Here is a 13909-nt window from a genome sequence, read left to right as displayed (position 1 = left end):
GAATCCGAGTGTGTGTGTGTGTAATTTATTGTGGGAAAATCCATATCCCTCAAGAGCCATTTGTCAAAGCTGCAAACAAGCCCTCTCCCCTCGCTCCACTCCTGCATCGTTTTAGGGATCACCTGGATGCACGTGTGCTGGGGCGCAGAGGTGCGTTGCAGCTCGGGACACCCATCCCATCCCCCCACCTGGCAGCCCAGCCTCCACCCCCTCCTCCAGGTCTTGGGGCCCCCAGCCTGTGCCTTCCCTTCTTCCTGGGCTGCAGGAAGGATGGTTCCAGAAGCCGCTTTTGCACCCTGCCTGTGTAGCAGTGTCTGTCGGCACGTTCCAGCGCTGGCTGGGAGCAGGGCCCTCCTGGCGCCCCGGTCTCCACGGAGGGTGACACTGCAGTTCCGGGAGATGCGTGATGATGCGGAGGTCGGAGGCCGCCCTCTGTGGAGGCCTTCCCCAGCCTCTCTAGAGAGAGGGCCCATCTCCCCTTGCCCTTGTGAAGCTGAATGGCCCGTCGGAAAACCGCGGGCCCAGGCGCCAGACAGACGTGGGTTTGGATGCTGGCCTACCCCACACTGTCAGCGTGAACCAGGGGGTGACTCTCCGTCCCATGCCTTCACGTCCCCCTCTGAAGAATGGGCCGATTCCGCTTCAATCAGAGGCTTGTGGGCAGTAAGGGGAAGCCCAGCCCTGGGGCAGATACTCTGGAGACTTGGGTTCTCTTCCCCTCAGGCTGCCTTGGGTTACTTATCAGTGCCACCAGCGGCGGTGAGTCCCTCGAAGCAAAGGAGGGGTGACTCCTTATCACACCTCTTCCAAACTGCCTGTTCGGGCATCATTTAAGGGACTGGCATCCTTTGCCCGTGGCCAGAAACCACGGTGTCCCTCTGCAGCGAGCTTCCCGATGCTCAGCGTTTGCACCAGACAGGATGCCAGCGAGGAAGCGGGGAAGGTGGGGGGCAGGGTTGGCTAACCCAGCCAGAAAGTTCACGCAACTGCCGCCAGATGCCCAAGTGATGATGTCACCAAGCCTCCATCGCTGGTCCCCTCCGGCTTGCTGGGTTTATTCTCCAAACAGACCTGCACGTGGGGCTGGCATGGGCCGGGCCTTAGAGCTCACGGCCGCACAGAGCAGCCTCTCCGCTCGGCCAGCAGAGTGTCCAGGGGAGGACCTGGGGCCTGGCCACGGGTCTGGGCTGTGTGCTGTCCCTACTCAAGCCCCGGTCACCTGCCCGCTCTGGGTCTGGGACAGGTTGCAGTGAGTAGAGAGCCGCCCGCTCTGTGGAGAGAGGGCTCGCCAAGGAAGGCGTGCTGGACACAGAGTCAGATGTCCATCCCAGTAACCACATTGCCCAAGCTCCCTGTTGTGTCCATGCCTCTTGCAGACGAGAGGGTTGCTTCATCTTATTGCCCAACCAGAGAGAAAGCGGGAGATGCCAGTGGGAAGGCCCTGGGTGGGGTTCGGAGGGCGGGGGGAAGAGGCCCTGATTCTATGAATCTCTTTTTATGAGCGTGGCCACAGCTGTGGCGTCTCTGATTCTCCGGGGGCCCCCGGGGTGGGACTGACAGCCTCTGCCTGGAGACAAGGCCAGGCTGCGGGGACCAGGGAGCAGGGGGTGAGCCTGAGACGCCTCTGCTCCCCGGGCCCGGCTCCAGCCTGAACGGGGCCCATCAGTCTGGTCCTTTATCTCTCTGATTGAAATATTTATCGGGCTTTTTCAAAGGCCACCGCGGCTCCGGAAATCTTTCCCAGCACCCTTCCGTGGGGCCGGAATCTGTCATCGTGGGGCCGGAATCTGTCATCGTGGAGCCTCGTGCTGGGGCGGGGCTGCAGTGGGGCTGGGTGCTGCCTCTGAAGGGCAGCCAGGCCACTGACCCGCCCAGAGGAATGAGGTCTCAAGTTCAAGGGCAACGTGCACTCTCCCTCTGCCCCTCCAACCTCACTCTCCCTCGTGTTCTGCCCTGCATCTGGCAGCTGAATCAACCCGTGGAGGGCCAAACCGGGAGGGAAGGGAAGCGGGGCACAGGGGCCTCTCAGGAACTGGGTGCGTGCTGCAGGACAGCAGAGGAGGGCTTCCTGGGGGAGGTGATGTAGACTGGGAGCCTGGAGAAGGGAAGGCGTGCAGGGAGGACGTGATGCTGACCGTGGGTGCCGGCAAGTGTGGGGGGCACTGGAGGGGGTCACTGGGGCTGGCGGGCCGGACTGCGTGCCCTCGTCTCTGTGGCAGTGGGCACCCCCGGGGGTTTCCAGACGCAGAGTCTCTGGGCTTTTCATCTTCTGGAGCCTCGGCTGTGTTGAGGATGGACAGTCAAGGGCGGGGAGAGCCCCTGGGAGGCCGCGAACTCGGGGGCCTGGACCGAGGGAGGGAAGTAGGGCCACTCCCTTCTTCCATCAAGGCCAACGTGCCCGGGCGCGCACCTGTGCTGGGGGCTGAGCCCGGATGAAACAGGTGGGCTTCCCACCCTCAGAGGCACCCCACCCCGCCCCGGAGCCGCCCACCCCAACTTCCTGCGGAGACGAGTGAACTAACTGTGTGAAGTGCCCGCGCACAGCCCTTTGTGGCTCCAGACTGGCCGGCCCAGGCTGGAGGGCGGACGGTGGGTCTAGGGGGCCGCAGGCAGGCGGGGTGCGGGGAGGGACGGGGGGCAGCCTGGGGGCCGCTTCCCAGGGTCCCGCTTCGGGGAGCTGAATGGGTGGGGATGCCAGCCACGCGGGGATGGCGCCAGGGGCTGAGGGCTGCGGACAGGCCAGCGAGATGGACTCCCACAGGACGAGGCTGAAGTGCCCGAGGACTGCCCGCGTGGCGACGTCCTCCTCCCTGCGCCTTCTCTTTCCTCCCTGTGCCCCCCCCTCCGTGCTGTCAGCGGCCCCCCGGAAGAGCTCGGGGAGCCTGGTGGGCGTCTGCGCTCCAGCTTGGGGACCGCGCGTGCAAGGATGCTGGGGCTGACGCGGCTGGACCAGCCCTGGCCCAGGGAAGCCACGCTTGAACCCCTGAGAGGTGAACAGGGCGGGTGGCTGGCGAGGGCCATCCCGAGGGCAGAGCAGGGAGAGCCCAGGCGGCACGCGCGCCCCCGCCCAGCTCGGTTCCGAGCCTCCGAGCCACCAGGGTGGCACAGCAGGTGCCAGACACCGGCTCAGCTGCATCGAATACGTGCTCAACCGAAGAGGTAAATCGTTCCAAGGATGCTTCCTCGTACTTTTCAGAAGGTAGGGCACTGGAGCAATCGAAGTGCTGCCTCGTTTTGCCTGGGCTCTGTAGGTCATTTACTTTATTCCTTTGGATAATAGTCCATTGAAACATGCACCGTGGCAACCCCTGCACTGTTTATGCTCCTTTGGACTCTTTTCAGGTGGCAACTTGCCCCATAACAGGGCGGGGACAAAGGGAAGAGCTTAGACAGGGAACAAACTGAAATGGCCCACATCAGCTGGGAACTCACTGCAGGGGAGCCAGCCTCCGTCCCATTGACGGAGCCTGAAGGATGGAGCTGGCTCCATCCTTCCGGGAGGACTTGATTCCACAGCCCGAGGCCCCTCCCAAGTTGGTCCCCACCTGCCCTCCCCCTTCCTCGCCTCTCTGCCTCCCCCTTCCCCCTTTCCCGTGTCACTGTGCCCATCTTCTTCCCTCCTTCTGTCTTCTTTACAGATGTTTGGACCAAAGCTGGTGGTGGCAGCACCTCCTACTCCCCCCTTGACTGCAGCCTGCGTCCTTACCTCTATGTGACGACGTCCTTGGACTAGATTCCCTCCAGATTTCTCCCAACCCATAGCTGCAGCTCCCGCCTCTTCACCAGACCCAGTACCACCCCTAGCTCTCAAAAGAAGTTCTACAGATAAACTTTCCCAAGAATTCTAGAAACATAGTAAATCCCTAGTCCCCCAAAGAATCGAGGAAACTTTCTTTAGGTCTTTGGTGGAAAATTTTCACTGCCGAGGTCAAATCATTCACTGGTTTCTCATCTCTCTCCTCATGCTAGAAAGTTAGTGCCAAGAAAGCAGCGCGTTTGTTCTGCTTCACTTCTGTGTCCCTGGGGCCTGGCAGGCGCCTGGCATGAAGCAGAGCCTAATACTGTCTGCCGAGGGACAGAGGAACCTCATCTTGACTTGGGTCAAGTTCAACAGCCTCATGCGTTTGAGACCACGCCACCCGCTTGAGATGTGGCCCTCCACACAAAATGCAGCGGTGCGATGCTGCCTCTGAACTTGGGTGAACGTGAGAGAATCAGAGGGAAGCCGTCCCCTTAATTTCCCATAACAAACAAAGAGACTTTGCTCGTTAACTCGGGCCATCCATTATCGGTGTCGCTGTCCCGCTCTCCTAGGCAGATAAAATGCACTTGGCAGACAGGGACGGGCGTCTGTAGAACATCTGCAGACCTTCCAGCAGGAGTTAATAAGCCACACTAATCAGGTTAGTTCTGGGCCTTTTGCTTTAAAAGCATCATCCTGCTTTCAGTGTAGAAGACCCGGAACAGGAGACACACCCATCTGGGAATTCCTCCTGAAATTCTCCAGGAGATGGTTAATGATAAACACAGCTACAGCGAGCAACGGTTCAAGGGATGATTTCTCTGTCGCGTATGTTATTGGGTTGAACGTTTCTGCTCTGGCTTCTTGGAGTTTGTTCCTTAAAAGTATCCCCAAATATGTTGATGGAGGCAAGACTCTGAATAAAAAGAGGTCAATCCAAAGCGGCATTTAATCAGAATCAGTCTCTTTCTAGGCTGGGCATTGAGGGCATAGCCAGGGAAGGGGGAGAGGGCAACACTGTACCAGATTGGCAGGAATAAGCCATTCCTAAGCCCAGCTCATTTCAGTAAAAACAGGCATGAGGTGAAAGCAAGTTTTGAAACTGAATTCTCCCAACATGACTCAAGGGTTGTCTTTCTGACGCCAATTTGCAATTTGGTTTTGAATAGGTGGATGAAAGTCTAATCTCCACATGAAGAATAGGACATCTGACGTATCTGACATCTGACGAGCATGAAGTTGAAAGGGACTCTTCACCAAAACCTAGAGAAATATTCGAATGCAGATTCTGGAGAGGGAGATAATGTCCAGTGGGTCTGTTGTATGATGCAGCTGTGTATGGGGCAGGGCGAGGGGGAGGGAATAGGATTTAAAAATACAACCGTGTACTTCAGAGACGGGTTATAAAAGCATAGGTTTCTCTTTCAGGAGTCTCTGAAGTTGGAAAGTATGAGTTACATACACTCATTAAAACTTGTTACGTTAAATTCAAAGAGTAAAATTAGAAGTCATGTTAATGATCCCACCATCCAACAACTGGTCAGCAGATGTTGGAGCCTTATGGTTAAGAGATTACATGGTTCGAGACGACGATTTACTGTATGTGTCCCTGGCCAAGAGGAGGTGTAACAAACATATTATCAGACACAGAAAATATGCAGGCCTGGAAAAGGGACGTACGAATCGGACTGCCCGTGATGCTTTCAAAGCTGCACATTTTCCCACTAAACCGCTATTTCGGAGAATTAGTTGGTTTTTTTTTTTTTTTTTTTCCTTAGAACGAAGAGTTAATCTTATCCAGGTTCAGAGCCAGAAACCTGTCATATGAAATCCCAGTGAAGACCGACATTCTTTCCAGGTTTGTTACTCGCCGTGGAGCTGAGTTTTCCAATGATGCCCAAGCTAAGTAGCTGTCAGGAGAAACGGAGCCATTTGTGACCACTCTGGGGGAGCTCGGGGGGACGGCTCTCCTGGTGTGCGGGTTCCTTTGGGTGGGGGGGAATGCCGCTTGGGAAGCATGAATAAGGAAACCTGAAAGGCTGGGAGGGACTGGGGCGCCCCGGTTTACAGGCACCAGGAGGTCACAGGTTTGGTCCCCTGCAGAGGTGCCCAGCGCACTGATGGAAAGTGTCCCAGGCTTCAAGCTTCAAGCCTGCGAGTTTAACTCCTACCCCTTCCAACCATCTGAAGAGGAAGAGCTGCAAGAGAGCTGTGAACAGAGGAGTGTCCACGGGAGCGGGGAGGCTGCACCCGCAGGCTCCCCATCCGGGGATGCGTGCAGGGAGATGGGCGCAGGCCGCCCTTTCCATCCTGTTCCCCTACACGAGCCGAAGGGCCGGCGGGGGCAGGTGTGACACGATTCTGCTTGTTCTGTGCATCCAAGCCCTTTTCTCTTTTCCACATTGCTTGCAGCACTTTAGTTCTTTCTTTCGGGGACCGGGCAGGGCTCCATTGTTTTTCTGGATTCCAGGGTGTACCCCACAAATTACCCGGGGTGGCTGGGAATGAAGCCACTCTGCAATGTTCTCGTATGTAGCAGTCACAGCTGCCTGACCTCGAAGGGAGCAGTGGACCCAAGAAATCAACCATGAGGCAAAATCTGGGGATCCACACCCTCCAGTCATGCACCCTCGGGCCGGAAACTTGCAAACGAGGAAGTGCACCAGGGGCCAGCTGGCGAACGCCTTGCTCGCCTAGCTCACATCTGACCGGTGCCCACCGTGTGCCAGCTTCCGAGCCAGCCGCTGGGCAGAGAAATGGACCCCCGCCCCCGGGGGCTCACAGTCCAGTGGGGATACACACCTGACACTGGGGTCCCCCCTGCTCTGAGCTCTGAGGGTGTCAGGGTGCTGCCCACCTGCCTGCCTGAACTTCCTGTCCCAGCCCGTCACCTGCCAGCCCACGGTGGGCAAACCTCCAGCTGCCGTGTCACCTGACTGCTTCTCGGGATGCCTCCTGGTCTCCAGGCTTCCCTAGGGTCCCGGCCAGAAGAGGAGATGGTCCCTGTGTCACGGCTCAGATGTCCTGTTGGCGGTCCTCCCCGACCCTTGATGGCTGAGAGCTGCAAAGCTGGGACTAAATAGAGAGGTGAGCCTCCTGGGGACCTGGGAAATACCGGGGCGGAGACCTGCAGGTCTTCAGTTTGCAAATTGTGCATCTTAACCACGAGGGTCCCCTGTGTTTGAAGAGCGCGTTTCTCCATAAAGCGCAGGACAGGCAGGGCTTTCAGGTGACAGACTGCATCAGCACCTCCTCGGCAGCAGGCAGGAGGTGCCCAGACGGAGCGCGACAGGAACGGGCCAGAATCCCTGCTCCTCCTGCCAAGGAAGCGGACAGATGCTGAAGGCAAAGAAGTCAACTGTGGTTTATTCGAAGGGAAACCGTTACGGAGAAAGAGGAATCAGGCGAGAGGGAGAGGATGACGCGTCACGGCCGTTATGAGTAGAGTGACCCGTGAAGGTGGCACTTAGAGCACGAATTTGGAGGCGAGGAAGCAGCTACTCGGGTATCTGGGAAGCGCACCCCCAGTGGAGGGACAAAGGCCCTGAGGTCGGAGCCCCCCGCCCTGGGCTGGAGGGAAGAGGCGCAGAGCGTAGGACACTAGGCCAGGGGTGCAGCAGGCCAGTCAGGGGTCTGAGCTCTGAGTGTGCGGGGCCTCAGAGGGCCACAGGGGACGCACAGGGTGAGGCCTCGCCCCGCGGAGTGGGAAGCAAGGGCAGGCGCCACAGCAGCAATCCAGGAGAGGAGGCTCCTGACCTAGGTGCCAGTTCGTGGTGGACTGGATGTGACGTGTGGAAGAAAGAAAGAAAGAAACCAGGGACCGCGTCCAGGGCGTTGGACTAGGCGCCTGGGTGCCTGGGCGGATGGGGTTGGCATCACCCAAGGAGGGGGCAGGCCTGGTGTGGGGCGATTGGGGTGAAGTGTGAGACACACATAAAATCCACGTGAGGATGTCAGGCGGGCAGGAGTTTAGTGCAGACAGAAGGCTGGAATCCCCAGCACAGAGGCGTTTTTCAAGCCCCCAGATGGCGGCGCTCCTGGGGAAGTGGGTGAGGCTAAAAGAGGCCTGAGCCCGAGCCCTGCGGGCAGACAGGTTAGACCCACTTTACCCACCAAGGTCTAGAGACGTCTCTGTCCAAGGCTGCGGAAGGGGGTCCACTTGGCCGGCCCCCAGCTCCTGGGGCCCTGGGAGACAGGCCCCCAGCCCACTTCCTCTTGTCTACTGGGCTTCTCCCAGGCCAGGAGCAGCAGTGATGGCCGGTCGCCAAGTGTCACACGGGATCAGGGTGGGCAGGATGCTGCACGCGGACCCGCACAACCCCCGAGGCTGCCAACCAGACAGCAGTGCGCAGTGTGGCCACAGGCCCAGGAACAAAGGCAGGTCGGTCACTGCACAACATCAGCAATTCTGCACAGAACGAGCCCTGTTACGCCCTGGGGCTCGGAGGCAGCCGGTCAAATGGGCTTCCCAGCAAACCCCCAAACCCCATCTCTTTCCTGGGCCAGACCCCAAGACGAAGGTTCCAGAAGGTTCCAGAAGGTCCCTCAGTCCCTTCCCCCCTCCAACCTCTCCCCACTAGGTGGCTGGGAGTTAGGGCTACATACCCAGGTAGCATTTCCTCAGCCATGAAGCCACGTTTCTCAAACCCAGGCGCCTGGAGATCCCTCTAGATTCTTCGATTCCCACATTGTTCTAGAGGAAACTCTGGTCACCTCAATCCACGCTGAGAATTACTGACTGTGGAAATCCACATGTCTGGTGTTTGTTTTTGTGCTTTTGAGCCTGAGATTAGAAAGGCTTTAGGTCCTGAACCTCTTCCCCGGGGTGGGGGCGGTGAGTGGCCAAGAGTTCGAAAGCCCAGCTCTGGATTTCCGTAGCCTCTCAGTAAGGCCTTACTCCCCTCATCCGTGAAACGGGAATAATAACCATCCCTGGTTCTCGGGGTTAAATGGGTTAGTGTCAAGTTCTTAGAATAGTGCCTGATATAAGGAGCCCTCACGAAGTCCCAGGGACTCTTATTACCCCCGCAGGAGTGTGACAAATGGACAGAGCCCTCTGCCTAAGCCAGGTTGGAGCCGTAGTCGGAAAACAGAAAGTTTCGCATTATTTAAGCCTGGCCACGGCGCACGCCGAGGCCTGCATCACTTCGAACTGCAGTGTGAAAGGGTCAAACGGGGACTTCTTTAGAGCGACTGAAGTTTCTCTCTGTTACACTTTAAACACAGTCTTGCCAGGTGTCCTGGGAGCAGGACGAATTAAGACAGTCTCGGCCAGTGAATGAAATCCAGGGTTTGGAATCCAAAGAGACAGAAGCCCGATCAGCGTCAGGCAGCTGGATGGGCAGAAAATTGTCCCCTTTTGGTGTTTTCTTTTCATCCACAGACTTTTGTACGTGTCCTCGGGCATCTGTCACTCCCAGGGACCATCAGGCTTGGCTGGAGCGATGCAGTCCTTGACGCTGGGTTCTGAAGACTCAGGGAACATGCGTTCATTGCTGTTGTTTGGAAAACCAGGTGAGCTTCTGTGCGGCTCAGCCCCCCTGGGTGCCGGCTGGAGGGGACTCGGGGCGGCTGGAGTGTATGCTCAGCCTGTGATCCTGCAGCCTTGCCTGCCCAGCCCCAGGGACCAGCTCCCTCGCAGTCGGGGGACATTCTTTCCTGGGGGCATCCCTGAATTTTCCTGGGCATCTACAACTGCAGTCACCCGCTCACAATTCTCATTTCTGCTCCCACCTTGTAAACTTTCGCAGCCAAGCATTTGCCAGAGCCCTGGGGCCACCACCTACGTTAGCCTCTAGCGAAGCAAGGACCTGCAGGGAGGCATAGACTTGAGGTTCTAGTTTACATTTTTTCGAATGAATGTTAAAACAAAAACATAACTACTGAAATTAAAAATGCTTGTCTGTGCAACACCAAGGTCACCCAGCTTGCCTTGGATGGACCGTCATCACACTTTGGGATGAAGAAAGTAAACATGACAGAACTGTGATCAGAGCCAAATAAATTTCATCTTTGTTACAAAATAAATTGACGAGGACTTTAAAGAATTACCTCCTCACGGCATTCCTTTAAAACTTAATTTCTGGGGCAGTGGTTAGGAATCCACCTGCCAATGAAGGGGACACGGGTTCGAGCCCTGGTCCGGGAAGATCCCACATGCCGCAGAGCAACTAAGCCCGTGCGCCACAACTACTGAGCCTGTGCTCTAGAGCCCGCAAGCCACAACTACTGAGCCCACGTGCCGCAACTACTGAAGCCCGCGCGCCTAGAGCCTGTGCTCTGCCACAAGAGAAGCCACTGCAATGAGAAGCCTGTGCACCACAACGAAGAGTGGCCCCCGCTCGCCACAACTAGAGAAAGCCCGTGTGCAGCAACAAAGACCCGACGCCGCCAAAAATCAATCAATCAATAAAACCTTAATTTCTGTGTTCTTAGAGGAGGTAATCATGTCATTGTTCATAGAATAGTGGTTTCTGATTGTGTGTTGCATCTTTATGCCTAAACACACGTTTTCACATAAAAAAAAAAAAACCACTGGTTTTCAAAAAAGATGCAAGAGGCTTTCACTGCCAGACCTGCAAGGGTCCTTAAATGGTCAGAGAACCCTGTCTGAGACATGAGTACGCTGAGGCTCTAGAGCAGCTGAAGGGAAGTCCACGCAAGCCAAGGTGAGGCGCTGATTCCCCCGTGCCCCCCTCCTTCCCGGAAGACGCCCCTTGCTCCCTTGCCCTCTGCCGGATCCCAGCCCCGTACACCAGAGGCCTCGCTCCCACTCTCCCTGCCCTCCTGGGAGCCTCTGTACGTCCTCTGGCTTGGGCACCTCCTCCTGGCTGCTCTCCAGACCGTCTTCCCCTGACCCGCCACATCCAGTGTATCCCACATTTACAGGCGGCTCCCTGCAGGCCACCCTAGAGACACAAAGGGGAATGAAAGCCAGTCCCAGGCTCGCACCAGCGGCACTCGGCCTCTGGGGCGACCCTCTGGCCTCAGCCTCAGCCATCACACTTTGAGGGCTGCCGAGGGTCTCCGGCAGGACCTTCCTGGAATTGTGATTCCGGACGTGGGAGGCCTTGGTGTCTGGCGGAGGGAACCAGACCACGTGGGAAGATGTCTGCTCGGTTTCGGGGGTTTTGTTAGATGCTCCACAGCTGGGGCTCTATTAGCTGGTCCCAGAAATTGGAGTCCATGGAATGTCAGTGTCCCTCGAGAAGGTCTATGAGAAGCAGGCCCTGTGATCGAGGCAACTTGGGCAACACTGCAGACTCTAGTCCCCCTTTGGAGCACGATGCCGTGCTAACTTACGAAGGACTCCCAGGAATCCTAGAGTGGAGACACTTGTTCAGCCCAGCGCGTCCCCATCTTATTTGATCACAGAATCCTTTCCTGGCAGACGACATCTGGAGAGGATGGAGAACGCTGGATTCTCCTACGGTCCAGCTCAAAACCCCGATATCTCGTTTCCTCTGATCCGGTGGCGAGCTCTCAGAATTCGGGACAGATTGATTTTTCAGGGACGGTAACAATTTCTGATAATTGCTTCTTAGAAGCCTTCCCTCCCCCTCTCTCCCACAAGAAACTTAACCACAGGGGGAAAAAAATGAAGTTCTGGCCTCGAATGGAAGTAAACAGCTGGAGCTGATGAATTCCAGAAGCAAGTATCCCTGTAAGCATCTATGTGAGAGAGAGATGCATGCCACAGAGGCTATGTAAATATAATTACTTCTAAGTAGAATACCTTCAACATTTCCCATTTTCCATTAGGTAGCAGGGAGGTCACGGTGAGGCCAGTTGTCCAAATATGGCTGCCGATTCCTCTGAGTCAGCAAAGTGTATTAAAAAAAAGATCTTTGGGAGAGAAATTTCTATTTTCATATTCTAGTTAAGTCTCTCCAAATGTATGGGATATTATATTTAGAGCTGCGGTTTTCAAACCTGTTTTCAAAGCATGAAAAACCCCCCTTTCGAGCAGAATCATACTCAAAACCCCTTCCCACAAGCCCCAGGCCAGCTTCTGAGGCAGCCTCAGGAGACCCCAGGAATCCGGTCTGCACATCTGTGCTCTGGGGCCTTGGTGCTCAGAGGCAGGCCTCAGACCAGAAACTTCTCATCACCCGGGCGCCTGGTAGAAATGCAGCCTCTGGGCTCCACCCAGACCTGACAAATCGGAGGCTGCCTTTACACTCCACCTCCAGGGAATCTGGGTGCACATTAACGCTGAAGAGGCAGATATGGGGATTTCTTCCTCTATTGGATCATTCTAATGAGGCTTCTTGAAAGTTAGTCTGGAAATGTTGGATTCCCAACCCGGTGACCGCTCTGAGTAGGGTAATCCAAGCGAGTCCTGTCATCTGCTTCATGCTTCTCACCTGCAAAGTCTACTGTGTACCCCTCCTCTCACAGAAATGGCAAGAGAAGAGTGAGGGTGGCCTGGAAAGAGGCAGGAGAAGAGAGAGCAAAATGGTTAAAAGGAGAGAGTGTGAACCGGAGTGCCGGGGCTTGAACCAAACACTCCCACCAGCTCCTCGCCTCCCACCCCCGGGGGGAATCGGGAAGGTTGATTAAGGTCCTGTCCTGTTCACCCCCATCATCACAGCGGGGTGGGGGATGATGACGATGGTGACGGTACCTATCAAATGACTGATAGGCAGGAAGCACCTGGAATCGCCTGGGCGGCTGGTCAGGGCTTTCACTCCCGAGTCAGTAGGCTCTAGACGCGTGCCCTGGGCGGTGCTTGGTAAGCACCTGGGCTGTGAGCCCTTCCGGGCCCGGGGGTGCAGCTGGGGCCTCCCGGGCAGCCCCTCTGCAGGGTGGTGCTGGCAACCGGGAGCCTTTCTGCATCGTGCTCAGAGCCTCTGCAGCCTCTCTGGTTTCTTGGCACCGTGAACCACTTGGTCTCAGTCCAGGGATTTGCTCTTATAGAAAAGAGAGGAAAAAAATAGAAAAGTTGTGGAAAACTGACACAAGGAATTAGGTCACCCTAGAAATGCTAAGACATCAGCAAAGCCCTTGATTAGGAGGATTTCATTTGGGGACCTCTGATGGCCGCCAGGCCCTGGCTGTGTAGGCAGAGAATTCCAGATGGAACAGGCAGGCGGGTGAAGGTCGAGACGATCCACCTCCTGACCTCCACGTTTCTGCTGCCATGGGCAAGCCGCGGGGCTGCCCCACCGGTGAGGGTCTTGGACCTGGGGCCTGGGAGTTTGGGATCCTGATGTGGTAACCGAAGCAGGCTGCCCCTCCTCGTGGGATTCAGCATCGAGCTCCCCTACCAGCAGAACGCTAAGCTCCCCTCCCCTCCTTCGGGGGCCTCATCATTGGACTTTCGCTTCCTTGGTTTTGATGCCAGCGTCGTGTTCGCGGAGACGGAGCAATTGTCACCATTTGCCCTGCAAAACACCTCGAATGATGAAAGCTAGTCTTCCACTCTGCTGTAAGCCTTTAAGCCACTTACCAGACTGTTCTTACTATACATGCATCTTTGCATAGACAATCACCAGCCTCTGGAACACATTTACACCTTGGAGCGGCGGAAGGCATTTTAATGGCATTAGTAAGAGCTGGGACCCGAGCAAAGCGGTAAGGCCCTCTCTTGCTCAGTTAAAGGCGGCTGGATGAGGCAATGGACCACCTGTCTCACGGGAGCCGGGCTGCAGGGAAAGGGACGCTGCGACCCATGCTGAGTGAGAAGGGAGGGCCTGAAAGGAAAGGGGGCTTGTAGGTGGTGGTTGGATTTAACCGAAAAAAGAAGCAAAGGGAGAAAGGCTTGTGATGCAGTGGAATGAGCACCAGGCTTGCGATTAGCTCTGAGGCAAGTTATCTGCCTGTTTCCCCATCTGTAAAATGGGTGCAATGGTATCTATCTACTCCCGTGAAGAAGATGAAAAGGGGGTTTCCGAATCCATTAAGCACCACATCATACGGCCTCTGCTGTTGATCAGGCACTGACTCGGAGACCAGCCCTGTGTTTGCAGCAACCCTGAAGGAAGGCAAGGGTGGCTGTGCCCATTTTACAGATAAGGAAAGCAAGACGGTTCCCTAACTTGCCCAGGGCCACGTGGCTGGCAGGCGGTGGAGCTGAGCTTTGGATGCAGGGCTGCCTGGCTGCGTCTTTACTTCGGGAAGGATGTGCTGTGTTTCCTGGTGACTGTGTAATGGGACAAAGCCACA

General features: G+C 56.3%; 1 protein-coding gene and 1 long non-coding RNA gene across 3 annotated transcripts in view; both read left to right on the top strand.

The window, feature by feature from the left end:
- Window positions 1-1796, top strand: part of ZNF438 (zinc finger protein 438) — a 186463-nt gene extending 184667 nt beyond the window's left edge. Inside the window, exon 9 of the transcript XR_003795774.1 lies at window positions 1716-1796. The gene's annotated coding sequence lies outside the window, so the exon portion shown is untranslated. The remainder of the gene's footprint in view (window positions 1-1715) is intronic.
- A 931-nt stretch (window positions 1797-2727) lies between these two features.
- The window catches only part of LOC114903708, a 106743-nt gene continuing 95561 nt past the window's right edge, over window positions 2728-13909 (top strand). For both annotated transcript variants that reach the window (XR_003795789.1, XR_003795788.1), the window contains exons 1-5: window positions 2728-5056; window positions 5521-5600; window positions 5846-6090; window positions 6279-6829; window positions 9126-9256. This is a non-coding gene — a long non-coding RNA (uncharacterized LOC114903708). The remainder of the gene's footprint in view (window positions 5057-5520; window positions 5601-5845; window positions 6091-6278; window positions 6830-9125; window positions 9257-13909) is intronic.

Source organism: Monodon monoceros, unplaced genomic scaffold (assembly GCF_005190385.1).
Source record: "Monodon monoceros isolate NGI ecotype Baffin Bay Population unplaced genomic scaffold, NGI_Narwhal_1 Super_Scaffold_21, whole genome shotgun sequence".
NCBI classification, from domain to species: domain Eukaryota; kingdom Metazoa; phylum Chordata; class Mammalia; order Artiodactyla; family Monodontidae; genus Monodon; species Monodon monoceros.
The sequence above is the reverse complement of the archived record's forward strand: the minus strand, read 5'-3'. Positions and strand labels throughout refer to the sequence as shown.